The following is a 21,575-nucleotide window of genomic DNA, read 5'->3' as shown; positions in this document are numbered from 1 at the left end:
AACTGTAAAAGTTTTTCATGACATTATATATAGTTTGATCCTATTCTTGTTAAAATGCAAATAATCCAGTTAAAAATGGGTGGAAGGCATGAACAGACATTTCTTCAAAGAAAGCATACAAATGACCAACAGATACATGAAAAAAAAATGCTGAACATCACATCATCAAGGAAAGAAAAATCAAAAAGCCTCAAAGAAATACCACCTTACACCAGTCAGAATGGCTAAAATTAACATGTGAGGAAACAACAAATTTTAGTGAGGATGTGGAGAAAGGGGAATCCTCTTATACTGTTGGTGGGAATGCAAGCTAGTACAGTCACTCTGGAAAACAGTATGGAGGCTCCTCAAGAAGTTAAAAATAGAGCTACCATATGACCCAACAATTGCACTACTGAGTGTTTACCCCAAAGATACAGATGTAGTGAAAAGAAGGGGTCCCTGCATCCCAAAGTTCATGGCAGCAATATCCACAACAGCCAAACTATGGAAAGAGCCGAGATGTCCTTCAACAGATGAATGGATAAAGAAGGTGTGGTTCATATTTACAATGGACTATTACTCAGCCATCAGAAAGGATGAATATCTACCATTTACAACAATGTGGATGCAGTCAGAGGATATTATGCTAAGTAAAATAAGTCAATCAGAGAAAGACAGTTATCATGGAGTTTCATTCATATGTGGAATATAAGAAATAGTGCAAAGGATCATAGGGGAAAGAAGGGAAAAATGAATGGGAAGAAATTAGAGAGGGAAACAAATCATGAGAGACTCTTGACTCTGGGAAACAAACTGTGTGTTGTGGAAGGGGAGGCAGGTGGGGATATGCGGTAACTGGGTGATGGGAATTGAGGGCATATGATGTATTGAGTGCTGGGAATTATGCGTAACTGATGAATCACTGAACATCAGAAACTAATGATGTACTATATCTCAGCTAATTGAATTTAAAATTAAAAAAAATCCTCTTTGTTAAAAAATGCAAATTTAAAAAGCACAATACATGAGTTATATGTATATTTTACTTTTGCATATACATAGAAAAAGTAGAAAATTATGCATCAGAGTGTTGACACTAATTATTGTAGGGGTAGGGAATTAAAGGGGAGTAAAAAAAAAAGATTATCTTTTTACATACTTCAGTTTAACTTGAATACAAAAATCTATTTTACTTTGAATTTGAAGGCAACACAGAACACAGTGACCACTGTTGCAGTTTGGGGGAGTAAAATGCTCAGAAGCATGTGTTAAAAAAGCAGTATTAATAAATAATCAAAGTTAATTGATAAAATTTATTTCAAATGATTTCCTATTTTAGTTTTTTTTTTTTTCATTTCTTAAATAGTAGGAAACTAGAAACTTTAAACCTGTTACTTCATTCTAGGTAATATTTGTCATGCAAAAAGGCCATTTTATGGGGCTTAATATGGAGAAAAATATTTTTAATATATAAAATTGTCTAAATGGATGCTTTCTGAGAATTAAAGAAGTATTTAATCCATCTATAAATCCATCTGTAATTCGGTGTGCTTAAAAACATGATGAACATAAAAACAGTCAGTTAATCCAAAGTGACAGATACTAATGGACTATTTAGTAGATTAACAGCTAGCACTGTGTCTTGTTAGGTCTATGCTATTTATTTTGATCTTGGGCTGGAAAGGATTCACAAACCACAGTGATGTCTCTAGGTACATTTAATTCAAATGGACAGAAACATATGATTACATATTTGAGCTGACTATTGAACTTGCAAGTTTTACCTTTCAGCTGCTGTACTGCTCCAAGTTGTGGAGATATAAAATGCTAGCCTTGGGACAAGTAGTTGGAGCATCACCAAACTTTGATGAACAAAGAACTCACCTAGTGCTTTTTTTTTTTTTTCCTGATGACAAAGGAAATTTTTCATTTTTATAACACTGTCTCTCCAGTTCTTAATTAATATCATGCACAGGTGATGTAAGGGATAACCACAGTAAATCACAAAAAGGATTATGAGTGTCCAAAGAACTATTATTAAATATAGACACCTCATAAAACAGTGCTTTAGAATGATGGGACTGTCAGGTGCCACAGCTTCAAAAAGAATTCTAGATTAAGCTATGGAGCTTACTTTATTATAAATAGGAGAAATGCTTGCTCAATCTTTAACTAAATGCAATTTGACTATTTGGATTGCTTTCCCTATTTATTTTTACTTTTTTTTTCAAATTAATTTAGGATGTAAAATAGGAAGAGCAATTTCAAGTTAATAACAGAAGTTCCTCAAAATATAATAAAATATCAAGGTGTTTCTCTTTCACTTTTTATATTTTTGGATATGAAGCAAATCTCAGGGAATGCTGAAAAGTGTTCTAATTATATTCTCACACTGAAAAACATGGTCATCAATCATGCATCTATACCTGAAAGCATTTTCACACACTTATGAAAATCTTAGTATCGTTTTCTTAGAAGATTATTCCAGGCATTTTTACAGGGGTATTAATTCTTCTCTTATTCCTAATCCTGTAATCTTGACCTGTCTCTGGCCAGTGCCTTAGACCTGATAAAATAGCTGGAATGCCCCCCTAGAAGACAATGATGTTGACTCATTTATAACCTCCTAAGACTCATGCATAGATCTGATAACCTGGTGATCTTTCCTCGGTTTCCTTGAATTTTGCCTTGACCTTTCCCTTGAAGCCATCTTGGATCATCCCCAAACCTAAATTTTACCTTCAATGTCAATCTCTCTTTGATGTTTAGTGGCAGTTTCAGCATGATTATATGTGCCTGCTATTATATGTCAAAGCTGTTTGTCTGAACACAAATATAAATGAAAGAATGGAGATTGCTAAAGATATACAACCTAGAAATGCTTTGTCATTTTCTCATTTTCACTGTGTATTTATGTGGGATCACACCAATATTCAGTAACCAAGTGTATATAGAGATTGCTCACTTGTACTGGTGACCAAAATATGAAAAGCATACTAATACACTGCAAATAAAGACTTTTCTTTATCTTTTTTTTTAACACACAAAGATATTCTTAGGTAAATATTTCAGAGCTAACTGACATTATAAGAAATCTGAGTTGAGTGAAGCATTTGAAATGGAGTATGAATGTTCTTGATTAGAGTATTCCCCTCAACTAAAACAGAAGAAGACCTATTTAGAACTCACATTTTGATAGCTTTCTCATCTACTACATATCACAGAATAGTAAATGTTTTCATGATATCATCTCTACTGCTTCAACTGAAACACTGTTTTGGTGTCTTTTACTATTATGGTGATCTGTCCTTAAATGTGTGACACTAAAAGCAAAACAAAACAAACCTGAAATCAGTGATGTAGAGTGGAGGTTGGCATTACTATAACTTAAAAGGAATTGTGTTATAAGGAAAGGTATATTTTGTCTTAAAATGGTTGTATATATTATATATAAACATCAATATTTTACTCATGTAATGTTTTAGGATAAAGATGAAAAAACAACTTATAACCCATCTCTAATTCCTATCTTGATATATATTTTGTAAATCTGTGTACATTTTTTTCTTTCCTTCCTTCCTTCTTTCCTTTGTTTCAATGATCTATACATCAATCTAGACATCAGATAAATAGAATAAGTAATGTATTTTTAAAGTTGTAATTATACTATTGGTATAGTTAACATTTTTTTTTAAGTTTAAAAATGGACATGTCTGTTAGTTTGCTCAGGCTCCCATAACAAAATATAATGCACTAGGTGGCTCAATCAGTAGAAATTTATTTTCTCATAGTCTAGAGGCTAGAGAGTTAAGATGAAAGTGTTGGCAGATTTGATTTCTTCTGAGCCCTCTCTCCTTGATGTGCAGATAGTCACCTTCTCTCTGTGTCTCACATGGCTCTTCCTCTGTGTGTATATCTCCCTGGCATCCCTCCCTAAGTTTTTATGACACTAGTCATATCAGATTAGAGCCACCCATATTATCTCATTTAACCTTAATTACCTCTTTAAAGGCCTTCTCCAAATATAGTCACATTCTGAAGTATATGCGGTTAGGACTTCAACATATATGTCTTATGGAGACATGAATCAGTCCATAACATTTTATAAGCCTTTTTCCATGTCATTAAGTATTTTGAAACTGTAGAATAATTTGAAATATTGATATACAGTTGTTTAACTTATCTTCTACTGTTAAACATTTATTATTTTTCTAATTTTTCATAATCGTAGAGAGTGTTATATATAATTTCCTTAAAGATAAATAGTTGTGTGCATCTCAGATTACTTACTTAGGTTCAAAATCCTAAAGAAAAATTATTGGATCAAAAATTATGAATGCTATTGCTAAATTTTCAGAACTTTTTTCTCAAGTTTAATTGCCTACCAGCAACTTGTGAGTTGTGTGTGTGTGTGTGTGTGTGTGTGTGTATGTTTGCATAATCTGACCAAAGTAATTTATTGTTGATTAAGTAGGCAAATAGTCTGTTTAATTTTAAAGTGTTTTCTTTACTACTGATTGTATAATATACTTAGTAGTCCTTTGAAATTATATCAATAACATCATTCATGTAATATGCATGTATTTATAGCAATATTTTCATTTTCCTTATAGTTTTAAAAAATATTTATTTATTTGAGAGAGAGAGTGGACATGAGTCGGGAGAGGTGGTGGGGGGATCAGCTGAGGAAGAGGGAGAAACAAACTCCCTACTGAGCAGGGAGACCCACAGTGGTGTAGGGTGTGGGGGGAGGGTCTCTATCCCAGGACATCAAGATCATGACGAGCTGAAGGCAAATGTTTAACCAACTGAGCTGCCCAGGCACCACTTCCTTATAGCTTTAAAAAGAATTCTCTTTTTAAAGAAATTGATAGGAAAGCTATCAATATATTATTTGCCATAAAAGTATGCTAATTTACATTATTATTTCTGTTGTTATTATATTTTCATTTTTTCCTTCAAATGATAGAAAATGTGATTTGTTTTATAATGTGAACCAGGTTTTAATGTTTAATGGTTGATTACATATCTGATCTTCTTAATTAAAACTTTACTGACTTCATTAAGCATATCTATTTCATAGTGATAAATAGCTTTATTTTATCCACCATTTTTATTTTTGGATGATGACTTCAATTCATGTTTAATTGAGAACTTCTTTAGGTCTCCACCACCACATCTTCCTAACTAGTACCTATGCCCAACATTCCACATTTTCACCTATTACTATAGGTAGATTATTAATGTTTACACTTTATGCAGTGAATATCCTTTTGTCCACTAGATCTGACCTTTCTTCACGTCTCCTGAAAATGCCTTAGCAATTCTACCCTACTGCCATGGATCTATAACTCTTCCCCCTTTCAGGTGCATCTCCATCAGCATACAAACATGTACTTATCCATTTGAAAGATGAAAATCCATTTCACCCATTTGAAAACAAATAACAAACCAAAACAAATGTGTCTGGATCCCACCACTCCCTTCTGTTGCCACCATGTTTCTTTCTTTCTTTCTTTTTTTTTTTTTAAGGGTAGACAATCAATTTAATGGAAAAGTTCTTATAAGCAAAACAAAACAAAAAGTCTTACAAAAATGTAACTGCAGAATATATTTTTCACTATTACTTTTGTGATCAAGTGAGGAGATTTTTTTTCCTGTATCAAAAGTCTGTAAGTCTTTTTTTTATATAATTTTTAAGTTTTTATTTATTTTTTATTAATTTTTTAATAAACATATAATGTATTATTAGCCCCAAGGGTATAGGTCTATGAATTGCCAGCTTTACATACTTCACAGCACTCACCATAGCACATACCCTCCCCACTATTGGTTTTTTTTTTTTTTTCCCAGTAAAACTCATCGAAAGAGTTTTGTACTGTACTGAAGCCAAATCACACATCTGTTATCTGAGTCACAGCTTAGATGTGCTGATCATCTGATACAGGCTTTTTCCAGGATGAAAGTTGTCTGTATTAAGTAATAAATTGCATACTGACCCTGATTCTCACCCTTTCATTACTCCCACCCATTCTTTCCTCAACCCCTTCCATTCAGACTTTGCCCCACTATTCCAGAAAAAAATTTTTTTATATATTTCATACTTCCATCTTCATAAAACCCTCAATATCATTGAAACATAAACAGCATTTGTATTGATTTTGCTTTGCCTTTGAAATCTATGCTTCAGTTATATTAGTAGATCTCATACTGATGAAGGAAAGTTGGAAGGCAGGCAGGCAGCACAAGGGGCCCCTCATCCCAAGAGACCAGTGGACAAACACCCTAAGAGGAAACCACCCTTAAAAGGATTTTATGCCATTCTGGAAGGAGACCTTAATCCTTTCTCATGTGACAAAAAACTGATTGGATGACAGGTGTAGGGAGGGTTCATCAGATTAAAGCAGGCTCCCCACCAAGCCCATAAAATCCCCTAGACTTAGAAACTCTGGTGGCAACCTTCTTGGGTCCCCTCTGTCTCGAGAGCTTTGTACTATCACTTTGCTATCACTCAATCAACCTTGCTTTGCTGCCCACCACTCTGTCTGGTCCAACTCTTCATTTTTTGAAGCAGCATGATCAAGAACTGTGGGCACCAACCTAGAAAAAATCCCGTAAGAATATGCTCCTGCTTTCCCTCCTACTTATTGTCTATTCCTTCTCCAGCTCCCCTTCTGTTTCTCCAAAATGCCTCAAGCTTTAAACATTTGTATATCTTGGTTCTCAGGCCTTGGATCTCTTCTATTATACATATTTTCTTCTGTAAATAATGCCAGATTTATTAACCCTTTTATGATTGTTACAGTATTTCTCTGTCTTTACTATTGCACTGGTCATGGTGTCTAGCGAAATCCTGAATACTGATTAGAAGTGGCAAAATGGACATTTTTACTTTGTGTTTTTTTCTTCATTTTTGTTTCCCTGAGATTGCATCCTCTGATAAAGAATTGGTATGTAAGATTTTCTCAGTCTTGGGCTTTAGGGAATCCAAATTAAGACAGACATCTTTATTTTATTTTTTTCATTATTTTTTTCCTTTGACTTTATTTTATTATCTTTTTTTATTAACATATAATGTACTATTAGCCCCAGGGGTACAGGCCTGTGAATCGCCAGGTTTACACACTTTACAGCACTCACCATAAAACATACCCTCCTCAATGTCCATAACCCCACCACCGTCTCCCTACCCCCGTCCCCTGGCAACCTTCAGTTTGTTTTGTGAGATTAAGAGTCTCTTATGGTTTGTCTCCCTCCTGATCCCATCTTGTTTCATTTATTCTTTTCCTACCCCCCAAACCCCCCACGTTGCTTCTCGACTTCCTCCTATCAGGGAAATCATATGATAGTTGTCTTTCTCTGATTGACTTATTTTGCTAAGCATAATACCCTTAGTTCCATCCATGTCATTGCAAATGGCAAGATTTCATTTCTTTTGATGGCTGCATAGTATTCCATTGTATATATATACCACATCTTCTTTATCCATTCATCTGTTGATGGACATCTGTGTTCTTTCCATAATTTGGCTATTGTGGACATTGCCTATAAACATTCAGGTGCACGTGCCCCTTCAGATCACTACATTTGTATCTTCAGGGTAAATACCCAGTTGTACAATTGCTGAGTCATAGGGCAGCTGACAGACATCTTTATATGTGGGCCCTACAAATTCTTTAACTACACCAAAGATCCCTGTTTGTTAACCATCCTGAATGCCATTCTTACCTAGATACTGATTATGGTCATCACCTTCTTCTTGTTACTGGCAATTAATTGCTATTGCTTTCTCTCTGACATTCTGGAATTCTGCCATCTTCATTCAAATTAGACAGTACATCTCAATAGCGGCATCTCCTGTCTTAATTCTGCCCTTTGGAGGACAATCCTGTGGTACACTTCACAAAGACTGACACTCCTCTCACCAATGCATACTCAGTGACAGTACATATTGTCTGAGCCCTGTCAGACACAGATTTGATGACTGGGTAGAGCACTTTAATTCTGCTTCATTTTTTCTATCTTCTTAACACTTGATAATATTTACATTTATTAAAGAATATTTTGCATTGTAACTTAAATTCACATAGGCTGCAGCTAAATGCAAATTCAATCAACTAGCTGACTAAATAGTAAGACCTAGCTTTTGCTGAATTAACTAGCACATGAAATCCAGGTTCACTATCAAATGTGCTGTATCAGTTAATTCAGTCCACTTGAAAATCATACTTTGCGAAGTATATATACTTTATTCAGAATAGAGAATTGTTTTTTCTCTTTCCAAGGAAGAGTCAGTGGTATTTAGAATTCACATTACTGACAAAAATATAACAAAAAGTCCCTTCTCCATTTCTTGGGATTCTCTATACCTGCTCCCCCTTTCACATAATGACCTAAATAGATTGTGAATTTAACATATATTGTAATAAAACAACTTCCAAGATCAGATTCTATCTGAGATTTTCAGTCCTCCTAAAGACTTTAACTTTTGCTTCTAGCTAGAATATGGACATGATGACCAAGGACTTTACATTCTGCAGATTAAGGCAGAATTCTAGGGATGGATTTATAAAAAGAGAAGAACAATGGGCCACAGGAAATATATAAAGCCATATTATCTTAGTTTTTTAGTGAGAAAAGGAGAACAATTATATTTTGTTCAGCCCTTTTTTATTTGAGTTTCTAGCTCATCAGGCTGAATTTATATCTTGATACTATATCCATAATTTCCATAGATATGCATTTATTTTCCTAAAGAGTAAAATTATCTCTATTTTTATTAGATGACTTTATTATGTATTAAATTAAGCACAGCGCAGATTGCATGCCAATTGATTATTTGAAAATAGATTTCTATTCTAAAAGAAAGGATCAAGTGACTCAAAAATAAACTAGTCATTCACAAATTTCTGCTAATGTGGCTTTAATGAATAGTTCTTTTTAACAGTTTCTCAAATTTGTTGGCGGTAAAACAAAACAAAGCAAAACAAAACCAGCACTAAAATAAAAACAAAACAAAATGAGAAAGGTCTACACATTTTACAGATTTCATTTGACTAAAAGCACCAGTTTTCTATACACAAAGTATCTTGAAATAGCATTAAACACAAGAATTCATATTCCAGTGTTCTGTTACTTTTATAAATAATTTTTTAAAATCTTTGTAAAACATACAAAATAGTAAGGAACCCAAGTGCATTATCTATTGCAAAGGAAAAGTGCTCATTTTCAGTAAAGGAATTTGAGGATTGTCTTCTGTTTACTGAAAAGGGCACCACTGAGCCTGGCAACCGAGCACAGAGGTAAATATGCTGGTAACTTGTCCAGTTGGCAGGACACCAAACCCAGCAGTACTCAGCTGTTCTACCTGATTTTTCTATTGACAGTGGTGTTATTAAAACTCCAAGGAACATTCCAGATATCAGACTAAGAAAAACAGCTTGACACTCAGTATGCCTCACAAAAACAAAATAACAGACAATATATATGTGTATTATAATGATATTCTAATGAATCCTTTGGTGCAAGAAAATACTAGCTAGACAACTTTTTTTACATAATAAATCCTAAAGATATAAGAATAAAAGATTGCAAAGCTTTATAAAGATAGTATGTGTTTCTCAGAACAACATTTATTTATTTATTGCCAGAATTAACTTTGAGATAATGAAGCGGAACTGAAGAGACTATTAAACACTAACGAGCACAGAGGTTTAAATTCTTTTGGTAAATATAGAAATAATTACAAAAGAGAATTTTAGAAATTAGGAAGGCAAAAGTTAAAGAATATGTTGAATGAGAATGGTGTAAGAATGGCTGAATAAAATATGCTCAAGGAATATTAAAATACAGAAGTAGGAATATAATTTCAGTTAATCAACAAATATTCAATAAGACAAATTTCTGTGAGACATTATGAGAGGCAATGGGGAAGTGTGGCAAGCAACATGCATAACAACCTTTGGTATCATGGAATTCATAATCTCATAAAGGTAAGAATAGTGAAAGTGATGAATCATATGTGTGTGTATATATATGATATATATACAATATATACGTATAATGTATACACATACTATACATATATATTTTATGCACATATGTATGTATATATGTACATATATTTATATATGTATATGCTTAATATATATGTATACATATATATGATATTATATATGTATATAAATGCCTACACACATATGTTCATATATAGACTATCAATTTGTGATAAGAGCTTTAAAAATACAATTATAACAATGAAAAACTCAAATGGGAATTTTAATATTCTTTGGGTCTATTTAATTATTTATTTATTGTTAGTTAATTGCAGTGTATTGTACAAATTTTGGTTTCTAAAAATTATCTAAACTGGTCACTCAAAATTAATCATTTGCTGTGAACATTATTTGGGTTTCCCTAGTTATGGAAGATGGCTGATAATAATCACTTAGAAAACTTTTTAGCTACATTCATCTCTGTTCATAGTCTCCAGGGTAAAATATGTGGTAGCTAAATGAGCAAAGTATTCAGAAGTATCTTATGAAAAATTATTATCCTTCCTAATATTACCCTTGAAGTTCTGGTGCCAAGTGAACCTTTCATTTAATAAACGAGACATTAGGTTCACAATAACATATCTTTGTCTCTGCTCTCAAAGAAATTTGCTTTCCATCAGTGACTTAGAAGAGAAGAGGTTCTGAATTTCTCAAAGACACAGTTGTAAACTTTCCTTCCATCAACTTTTGGAAAAAATTATGATCGTATTGGAAGAACATTCTCACTTTTCACTGTTCTAGGCAGTCTGAATTTTGTGTTGAATCAAACAGTACTCCTGAGATGACTATATTTAAATTAATAACTTACACCCTTATATGTCAATATTTTATGCAAATAATAATTAACAAAAGTAATATATAAAATATGTAATGGATAAAATTATACTTTATTCCATACCTAGAGACAGTCATCAATAAAATATCATTATTAATTCATGTAAACTTTAATATGCAAGCTTTAATATGCAAATGTTTTAAAATAAATTTTTATCAAATTCTGCCAAATTTTTAACATCCTTTTTTTTTAAATTGTCTAATACTGTGGATATTTTTTAAAAGATTATTTTTATTATTTATTATTTATTTTTTATTTTTTTAAGATTTTATTTATTTATTTGAGAGAGAGAGCACAGAGGGAGAGTGAGGGGGAGAAGTGGCTCCTTGCTGAGCAGAGAGCCCAACGTGGGGCTTGATCCCAGGACCCTGAGTGAAAGGCAGGCACTTACCCAACTGAGCAACCCAGGGGACCAAGATTTATTTATTTTTAGAGAGAGAGAGATAACGTGCACAAGCATGCAGGTGGGGAAGGCTGGCAGAGGGGAAGAGGGAGAGAGAGAATCTCAAGCTAATGCCCCACCAAGCAATGGGCCCAAGGTGGAGTTCCACCTCACAACTGGGAGATCATGACCTGAGCAAAATCAAGAGGCCAGGACTTAAACGACTGAGCCACCCAGGTGCCCCTGTTGTGGATATTATTTTATGCTATCATATTTCTCCATAATTATTTGAAAGTTGCTTTAAAGAACTGATTATTTGAATGCTTTTTGTTGCAAAAAAATAGAAATTCAATTAAAGTGACTGTGGAAGAAGAAAAAATTTCCTTTGTTTTCATTTTAGGTTTTTTGGATGATCTAGTAATTAAACTGACATCGGACAGATCAACAAGGGAAGCAAATTTAATTTTGTTCATATAAAGTCCCCATAAAATATGAGGACCAAAGGCAATTGAGGTTTATATGCCGTCCTGAGATAAGGGATGGGAAAGTAGCCTGGGGCTTCAAAAGGAGGAGGGCAATTAACAGGAAGATAAGAGGAGTTTGTTAATCAGATATTTTCCTTGCTAGACAGGTAAAGTTTTCAGATAAAAAGTTATCTCTGTTAATAGCTCTCTTTCTGGGATAGGCTCCCTATCTAAATACTCTTAGGCTGTTAACCAAGAGGTAAAAGTTTTTCCGGAGTCTGCTAGCTCTTGATTGCCTTTGGTTCAAATTAATCCACATGACAAAATAATCCAGTTTAGGGAGGCATACTCTGTTCCCCTTCATTGTTCAATCAAAAGGAGAAGGCTTTGTGTTGTAGAATCCAACACAGAGTTAAACAACCAAGTTTTATTATAGACTCTGAAAAATTGCAAACCAACAAATCAAATATTTTTAAAGCTCCTTCTCAGTTCTTATCTCAGTTTCTTTTTGTATGTTAATAACCACTTTTTGTTTAAATAATATAATCACCTTTCTCCACATGGGTGTATTGTGACTGCCAAAAGTTTTAAATTTTACATCTTAAAAGATTTAAAAATCTATGAAAAAGCAGATTAGGTGTCCTAGTCCCAAGACCAAAGTTTTTAAGTGGGAATTTATTATCCCAACTTGGATGAGTTTTCAACCCTGAACCAACTGATTATAGTCATTATGGTATGGACATTTATAGGCTTAGAAGAAGAAAATTAATTTTTTTATCATTTTCTTTTAATTCCCCTTTCATTGATAATTACTGAAGTTGAACATTTGTTTTCATTGAATATTTGTTTTCATATGTCAGTTATCAACTTATGCATCTCCTTTTTTATACTATTCACAGCTTTAATTCTTTTTACATTTAGTATTTTATAAAATTCCATATACATTTTTTAATTAATTTTTAGAGTACATATTTTCTCCAGCATTTCACATGTCTTTTATTTTATTCATTCGGTGGTATTATTATATATAATCCTTAAATTCTTTACTTGAGCATAAAATAAAAATTTCCAATAATCAAAATTCTCTGTACACATGAGAAAATGGCACAAGAACTTTCAGGGTTTATTGGAGTCTGTCTTCCACTGGAGACACAGAATGCTTCAGATTGGAGTTCAGGGATCAGATAAGTGGAGTTTTCCCAAAAAAACATTTAAAACCATGTCCTTTGCGTCCTCTATTGTATTTATGTTTCCAGGTCTTGAATAAGCAGTTGGAACAGATATTAGCAGCAAACCACATCTGACAAATGGAGTAACAGCTACTCTGGGAAGAACACCAGCATTAGCCCTTCTTACCAGAATAGTGAATGAAAAGCAATATTGTGAATTACAGAGATTCATGTCACATGAGTGAATTGGAGCGATTGGTGCCACAATCAAAGACTAAAATACATCAGCCATCCCTTTCAATCCCCTTTTTAATTTATTGGTTTCTCCTGAGCAAAAGACAGAGTGTTGTGGAACAAATGACATGAGATTACAAACCTAATCAGACACTGACTTTAAATTGAATGCTGTTCAATGAAGAAAATTAAAATAGTTCCTGATAACAACTGGTAAAAAGTCAGTAATCTGACAATACTCTCCTATCCTGACTCCCTGCAAGCAATAAGCAGATAAATGTGGCCAAGTTTGTTTTCACTTAGCATGGGTAGCAATAAAATGTCACTCTTCTTTCTGTCTACATTAGCTCCTCTGCTGTCCCAACTGAGTTCACAAGGAGGTGATCATCTCTCAAGACCAAGGCCACATACTGGTCTATTATATTTATGACATTCTGCTGATAGAATATGGTGAACTTGAAAAACAGGAATCATAGTTACCTTAAGAACATATGAAATATCAGAGGTTTCAGAGAAAACCAACTAAATTTCAAGGGCCTGTACTTCAGTGAAGTTTTTGAAGTCTGAGATGTGTTAGAATATCGCTTTAGTGAAAGGTGAATAAATGCATCTTGTATCCACTACCTCTAAGAGAAGCCCAGTCTCGGTAGGCCTTATTGGATTTTGGAAGGAGCATCTGTATTTGTGTGTGCTATTCTGAATACTAATTAGTAATGTGTGTCAAAGACAAATTTGAGTACTGACTTAAATTTTTAGGTGAGAGTGCCTGGGTGGCTCAGTCGGTTAAGCATCTGCCTTCAGCTCAGATCATGATCCCAGGGTCCTGGTATGGAGTACTGTCTAGGGTCCCCTGCTCAGTGGGGAGTCTGCTTCTCCTTCTCCCTCTACCCCTCCCCTCTGCTCATGCTCTCTCTTTCACATACTCTCTTTCTCTCTCAAAATAAATAGATAAAATTTTAAAACTTTTTTCTTTCTTTTTTTTTTTTTTAGTTGAGTCGTTACAAGGGATATTACTATAAAACTGCTTCTCTGAATAAAAATATTCAGGCCGAATTTACAAGCAAAACCTCAAGTTCAGTTTTTTACTTGGAAATTATAGACTCTGATTATATGAAATTTAAGCTAGATTTGATAAAACTAAACACAAGACATTCTTACTTAGTTTTACTCAAGATGTAAAGGTATTAACATCTTCTGTTTTTCATGCCATCTCTAATATGCAAGACTTGAGCAATTTAAGATCTTTTTTGGACATTAGTATGCTATAATATGTTTTGTATATGATTTTTTTTAGATATAACATGTTAGTCATGATGAAAGCTGGAGAGATGAGGACAAGATGACAGTTTTCACTGTTCATTCCTTCTGTGGTTTACTTCTCTTCCCTAAGGCACAGATTTAATCAAATATAATTAAACAGTTCTGTGATTTTTTTCATTACTTTGATACTTTTCTCTTTTTGACTGATTTTATTCACATAAGTATACAAGAAAGGCTGGTTACTATTTTAATTAATTTTAGAAAATTAATTATTAGCACCTCTTTGTTATATAATTAACAAAACTTAAAACATAAAATATATGGACTAAGAATACAGGTAGACATTTCCTGGAGACTTTGTAAGGACTTGTTGTTTATAAATTAATTCTATAGTTCTCTAAATATTTTTTACTGCCCCTAATAATTTATCTCTTTGAGTGCAGAAAACAAGGACTATCTATTCACTGTTATCAGATTTTGCCTAGGATATATAATATTGACAAGAGTCTTATATTCTCAATATTTTAAAAAGATGATATTTGATTTACTTTAACTTTTTGAATATTTAGTTATTTAAGAGTCTGTGAGTAATAACATTAATATTTGGATCTCCTGTGGGGAAGAGATTCTTTTGCCTTTCACTTAATTACTATCTCTTCGACGTCATGTTATTTTTGAGTACCAGATACCATATATGAAAAACTGTAGAGATAATTTTATCCTCTGGATAATGTTATCTTTCTTTACCTATAGAGAAATTCCCCTTTCCTAGCAACCAGGGGAGATTCCCTTACTCAAATTACAATTAATCTGACTTGAATCTGGACTTAAACCTGTGACTGTGGTAGAAAAATGAAAAGAAGAAAGAAGGAAGGAAGGCAGGGAGGCAGGCAGGCTTTAAACTCTATGCAGCTCATGTGCAGACTATTTGTTTAATTTTTAAATCTGGGTTTGACAAAGTGACTTGATTTTGGCCAATGTTAGCATAGCAAATGGGATACAAGGAGTTCTGGGAATGTACTTGCACATTGGCCATGACTTTCCCCGAGGAAGGAAACCCAGCCTTCACAGTGTGAATAACCTGTGTAAAATAACCCAGGCAGCCTGGCTGACAACCTACCAACAATCAGACATATGAATGAGGACACCTTAAACTCATGCACCTCCTGCCAAACCGTCCACTGACTGTGGTGAGTCAAGGCAAGGACGGACGGAATTGCCAAACTTCAGAATGGTTGTTGTTTGAAGCTACCAATGTTTGGGGGATTTGTTGCATGTCTCAGGCTAATTGATACTGGTCAATTTCTGATTTACTTTGACTCTTACAGTTATTCCTTCCTGATCACAATTGAAAGTATGGGAATGTTTACCAGTGATTGTGTTGGCAAACATTGAAACCCAATTTTTGTCCCCCTAGATGCATGAAAGTATCAAAAAATTGGCTGCTCTGGTTCTCAGCATCTCAGCTGCTACTACTTTCTGCTAAGCTACTTCTTTCTGATAAGGTTCTCATGGCTTCTGAATAGACCAGCATCTCAAGGGAGAAAACTAGCAGTGAATATTGGGCTCTCTCTGAGATCATCTTCTCTCCAGAATTTCACTCAGCAAATTCTGTCTATTTTAGCAGCAGTCCAGTACCTTCCTATATATAATGCTTAATTTCTCAGAGAATGTTGCTTTGAAACAAGCCACGTCTAATATCGAAAGAAAGAGAATTATGTGCATTAAATTGTACAAGTTTGCGGATTATAAACTCCTTGAGAAAAGGGCTATATGGTTTCTTTGCCTTTGAGTCCCAACATAGAATATCATGTCTGAAATAGAATTTCCCAACATTTTTCTATTGGGATTAAAAGTAAGCTTGTTATCAGAAATGGAGGAAAAAAGATACATTCGTTAAGTTACTCCTTTCTGTCCGTGGATGCCGCTGAGTAAGCATCGTTAAAGTCTCCCCTCCCACCGCCGTCATGTCTAAGTCAGAGTCTCCCAAAGAGCCTGAACAGCTGCGGAAGCTCTTCATCGGAGGTCTGAGCTTTGAAACAACCGATGAGAGTCTGAGGAGCCATTTTGAGCACTGGGGAACTCTTAAGGACTGTGTGGTAATGAGAGATCCAAACACCAAGCACTCCAGAGGCTTTGGGTTTGTCATGTATGCCACTGTGGAGGAGGTGGAGGCAGCCATGAATGCAGGGCTACACAAGGTGGATGGAAGAGTTGTGGAACCAAACCGGGCTGTCTCAAGAGAAGATTCTCAAATACCTGGTGCCCACTTAACTGTGAAAAAGATTTTTGTTAGTGGCATTAAAGAAGACACTGAAGAACATCATCTAAGATTATTTCGAACAGTGTAGGAACATCGAAGTGACTGAGATCATGACTGACCGAGGCAGTGACAAAAGGAGGGGTTTTGCTTTTGTAACATTGGATGACCATGATTCTGTAGACAAGATTGTCATTCAAAAATACCACACTGTGAATGGCCACAACTGTGAAGTAAGGAAAGCGCTCTCTAAGCAAGATATGGCTAGTGCTTCATCCAGCCAAAGAGATCGAAGTGGTTCTGGAGACTTCAGTGGTGGTTGTGGAGGTGGTTTTGGTGGGAATGACAACTTTGGTTGCGGAGGAAACTTCGGTGGTCGAGGTGGCTTTGGTGGCAGTTGAGGTGGTGGTGGATATGGTGGCAGTGGGGATGGCTACAACGGATTTGGTAATGATGGAAGCAACTTTGGAGGTGGTGGAAGCTATAATGATTTTGGCAATTACAACAATCAATCCTCAAATTTTGGACCCATGAAAGGAGGCAATTTTGGAGGCAGAAGCTCTGGCCCTTATGGTGGTGGAGGCCAATACTTTGCCAAACCACGAAACCAAGGTGGCTATGGTGGTTCCAGCAGCAGCAGCAGCTACGGCAGTGGCAGAAGGTTTTAATTACTGCCAGGAAACAAAGCTTAGCAGGAGAGGAGAGCCAGAGAAGTGACAGGGAAGCTACAGGTTACAACAGATTTGTGAACTCAGCCAAGCACAGTGGTGGCAGGGCCTAGCTGCTACAAAGAAGACATGTTTTAGACAATACTCATGTGTATGGGCAAAAAAACTTGAGGACTGTATTTGTGACTAATTGTATAACAGATTATTTTAGTTTCTGTTCTGTGGAAAGTGTAAAGCATTCCAACTAAGGGTTTTAATGTAGATGTTTTTTTTTCTTGCACCCATGCTGTTGACTGCTAAATGTAATAGTCTGATCATGACCCTGAATAAATGTGTCTTTTTTTTTAAATGTGCTGTGTAAAGTTAGTCTACTCTGAAGCCATCTTGGTATACTACCCCAACAGTGTGAAGTTAGAATTCCTTCAGGGTGATGCCAGGTTCCATTTGAAATTTATTTGCAACCTGCTTGGGCATAGAAGCCATTGTCTCCACAAACCTTGGTGTAGTTGAACTGAGACTTAATGTGCTGTGACCTAGAGTTCACCATTTAAAGGTCACCCAAACAAAGTCCCGGAGTTTATTTGGTTATTAATATGATTGTTGGCACATCCTATGCAATATATCTAAATTGAATTATGGTATCAGATAAAATTATAGATGGGATTAAAGCTTGTGTATCATCCATTATCATGTGTAATCAATAAATGATTTAATATTTTCTTAAAAAATGGAGAATAAAAAAAAGAGAGAGAGAGAGAATGCAACGTGCTGACTGGGAAGGCAAGTTGAGATTTATACATAAGGGTCAAGGAGAAGCTTTTGTTGCAGGTAAGTTTTGATGTTTATCATCGATAAGAAAGCATTCATTTTTTAAAAATAATATTTGAACACTTTTCTCAGCCTGTATTGTAGACATGATGCATTACAAGATAGTTTAAAAATGGTCCATTCTTGGGGTGCCTGTGTGGATCAGTTGTTAAGTGTTTGTCTTCAACTCAGGTCATGATCTCAGGGTCCTGGGATCGAGTCCCACATCAGGTTCTCTGCTCTATGGAGAGCCTGCTTCTCCCTCTCTCTCTGCCTGACACTCTGCCCACTTGTGATCTCTGTCTGTCAAATAAATAAATAAAATCTTAAAAAAAAAAAAAAGGTCCATTCTTTCAAGGAGCTCAATTTGTATGTAGAACAAAATAACCATTTAAGCTTCACAAAATTCTATCATTTTTATCTCTAAAATGTATTTCAGATAGACTCTTTTATACTTATGCCACTTGCACTGTCTTCATCCTAGTTCTGTCACGGCATCAGCCTAGTTTAGAGCAACAGCTTCTCAAAAGGTCTCCAAATTTTCAAGAAACACCATTCCCTCCAATCCATTCAAATGATGAGTTCAGAGTGATATCTTTAAAACTGAAATTAGATCACAAGGCTTTTTATCTCTGCTTAAGACTTTTCATTTTTTTAAACTCTTGTTTGAATCCAAATTCCTTAGCCCCAAATACCTGAATGAACTTGCTTCTGCTTTAATTTCCAGTTTCTCATCTTATGAACCTGCCCATCTGGCTTTAATGTTTACTACTTCCCAGTCTTTATTGTCTTCTACTAGTTTTTTTGTTTTGTTTTGTTTTTTGTTTTTGTTTTTGTTTGCATCAGACTCTCTTCTGCCTCCAGATTTTGTGCTTTCTGTTCCCTGGAACAGCATGTTCTTACCTGTGTTTTCTCCTGTGAGCTACTCTGATAAAGCTATACTTTAGGGAAGATTTCTTTGACTGTACTGTCTAAAAGAGGCCCCTTCACCACCCATCCTCCATCTCCCAGCATATAGCCACAATATGTTTATCAGGTCAACTCTTGACATCTGGTCTTCAATCTTTCACCACACCCAGGCAATTCAAATATTTTGTTGATGCACACTTATTTGGTGAAGCAGCTTAGTACATGCTAAGAATATAGTTGGGTAGCTCAATTATTTATTAGTTAGTTGATTTGTCATTTCCACTAAAGTACAAGGCCAGCAAGTACACAGAGATTGCGTGTCTTGTACTCTGCTTAATTCCCAGTGCCAACCATATTGTAGTCAATAATATGCGCTAAATAAATTTTTATTGAATCAATAAATGAAAACATGAATATGTAACAAGTGACCTGCAAAGTTCTGGGTATCTAGAGATCAGCACAAATTGTTAAGTAACTTTCACTGTTGTGAATACCTGTACACAGATAATAATATAATAAAAATCTATTGAGATAAATGTCATGCAAGAGGAAAGAAATGGTCACTTAAACTTGACCTTAGTAGAGAAAACATTCTATTCATATTAGAAATAATGTCCCACCTTCTACTTTTCATCAAAGCACATTTTCCTAAGCTTTAGGTCACAGAAGCTCTAAGAGACATTTAAATACTTAGTATAATGGCTAGCTAGTAGCAACATATTTAATTTCTTTCAGAAAAGTCAAATTATCATACAAGTAAGAACAGTAGTCACTAGGAGTAATGTGCAATGATTTCTGGTATTTTTACATAAATGTGTTTGTATCTTATCAAAATGTTTTTATGATCCTAATATATAAAAATATGTATTAAAATATGCCTAAGTATATAAAATTTCTAATTTTAGAATTAGAATTCTAATTCTGGATTAAGCTTGCATAGATTTAAATCACAGATCCCTCACTTTCCAGTTACATTGCAACATACCCATGAGCAAATTGTTCACTCTATGCCATAACCTTTTTTAAAAGTGGAAATTAGAATAATACCTATCTTATAAGGTATTTTACATGTTTAATAAGGGAATTTATATGACATTATTACAATATACAATATTAATATAAGTTGCATGTAAATATTTAGTTTTATTGACTTTATAATTATATATTTATTTATTTATTTATTTAAAGATTTTATTTATTTATTTGACAAAGAGATAGAGAGAATGCACAAGTAGGCAGAGCAGCAGACAGAGAGAGAAGGAGAGCAGGTTCTCTGCCACTGAGCAGGGAAACCAATACAGGACTCAATCCCAGGACCATGGGATCATGATCTGAGCTGAAGGCAGCCGCTTAAACGACTGAGTCACCCAAGCACCCCTATTTATAATTTTGAAGGAAGAAAAATTTGAAACCCAAATAGAGATTAATTCATGATATGTTTGAAAAGCTGAAAAAATATATATACTTTTGCTTCAGATTTTTATACTTTAAAGAAGATACTCTGAAGATATATTTGCATTTCTTAACAAAGGATTAGATGCAATAATATAAAATATTCATAATATAAAATAATCATAGTATAAAATAATATAAATATTGAATAATTTAGCATATGTTAAACAAGGAGTACTTATAATGTACTCCTTTAATGTAGACATTAATTACTTTAATGTAGACATTAAATTACTTGCTAGATGAACACCTATTTTTAAGGATAGATGTAAGTTATTGTAAGGTCGAAACATATTTCCAAGCAGTATATTTATTTATTCCTATATGCATCAAATTTATTCTGGATTGGTTATATATCAGATAATTATTGAAATGTGGTTAATGAAATAATGAGTGTTTCTCCTTATTTTACTTGTTTCAATTTTCCAATATTTTCACAATGTATGTGGATTTTATACATTGATTTTTATTCTTCTTTAAGGAAAAATAAAAGCTTTAAGAAAAGATAGTTAAATAAAAATTCTGCTACTGGGAGGCAAAAAAAAGGCTAAAATCACTCATACGGGTTTCTTATGTGCGTATTTGAGAAATAAATTAATAGGAAACATATTAATGGGAGATCCTCTCTGCTAGAATGTTCTCATTACTTGGCTGGTTGTGTATATTTTTTCAGTGGAAGTTTTGGATTTTTTTCCAAGTGTCCAAACAAAAAAGATCCACTTTAAACTAATATTGCTCACTTATATCTATCAGGCTTTCATAGAATTCTAAAAGCTTATTTAGACTTCTGAGGCAACAAGTAACTATAAAATAATAGGTTTTTTGTTTCATTTCTTTGCTTTGAAAATTCATGCAGAATCTAATGTCAGAGGTAGAGTAGTCTGGCAGAGTAATATAGGGGATTGATGACAAAGCTGGTGCTGAACATAAAGTCAGCACAGCAAGTAAATACAAGTATATGGAATCTGAAAGGGATTTCGTATGGGCAAATAAGGTTTAAGACCTTTAGTTCAACAATACACCACTCTGACATCATGAAATACTGCATAACAAATAAGAAAGTATAATATTTAAAGGACAAAGAAACTTTAAATATGT

This window comes from Lontra canadensis, unplaced genomic scaffold (assembly GCF_010015895.1).
Source record: "Lontra canadensis isolate GAN:19392208 unplaced genomic scaffold, GSC_riverotter_1.0 scaffold1, whole genome shotgun sequence".
Lineage (NCBI taxonomy): Eukaryota > Metazoa > Chordata > Mammalia > Carnivora > Mustelidae > Lontra > Lontra canadensis.
This window is presented reverse-complemented; position numbering follows the sequence as displayed.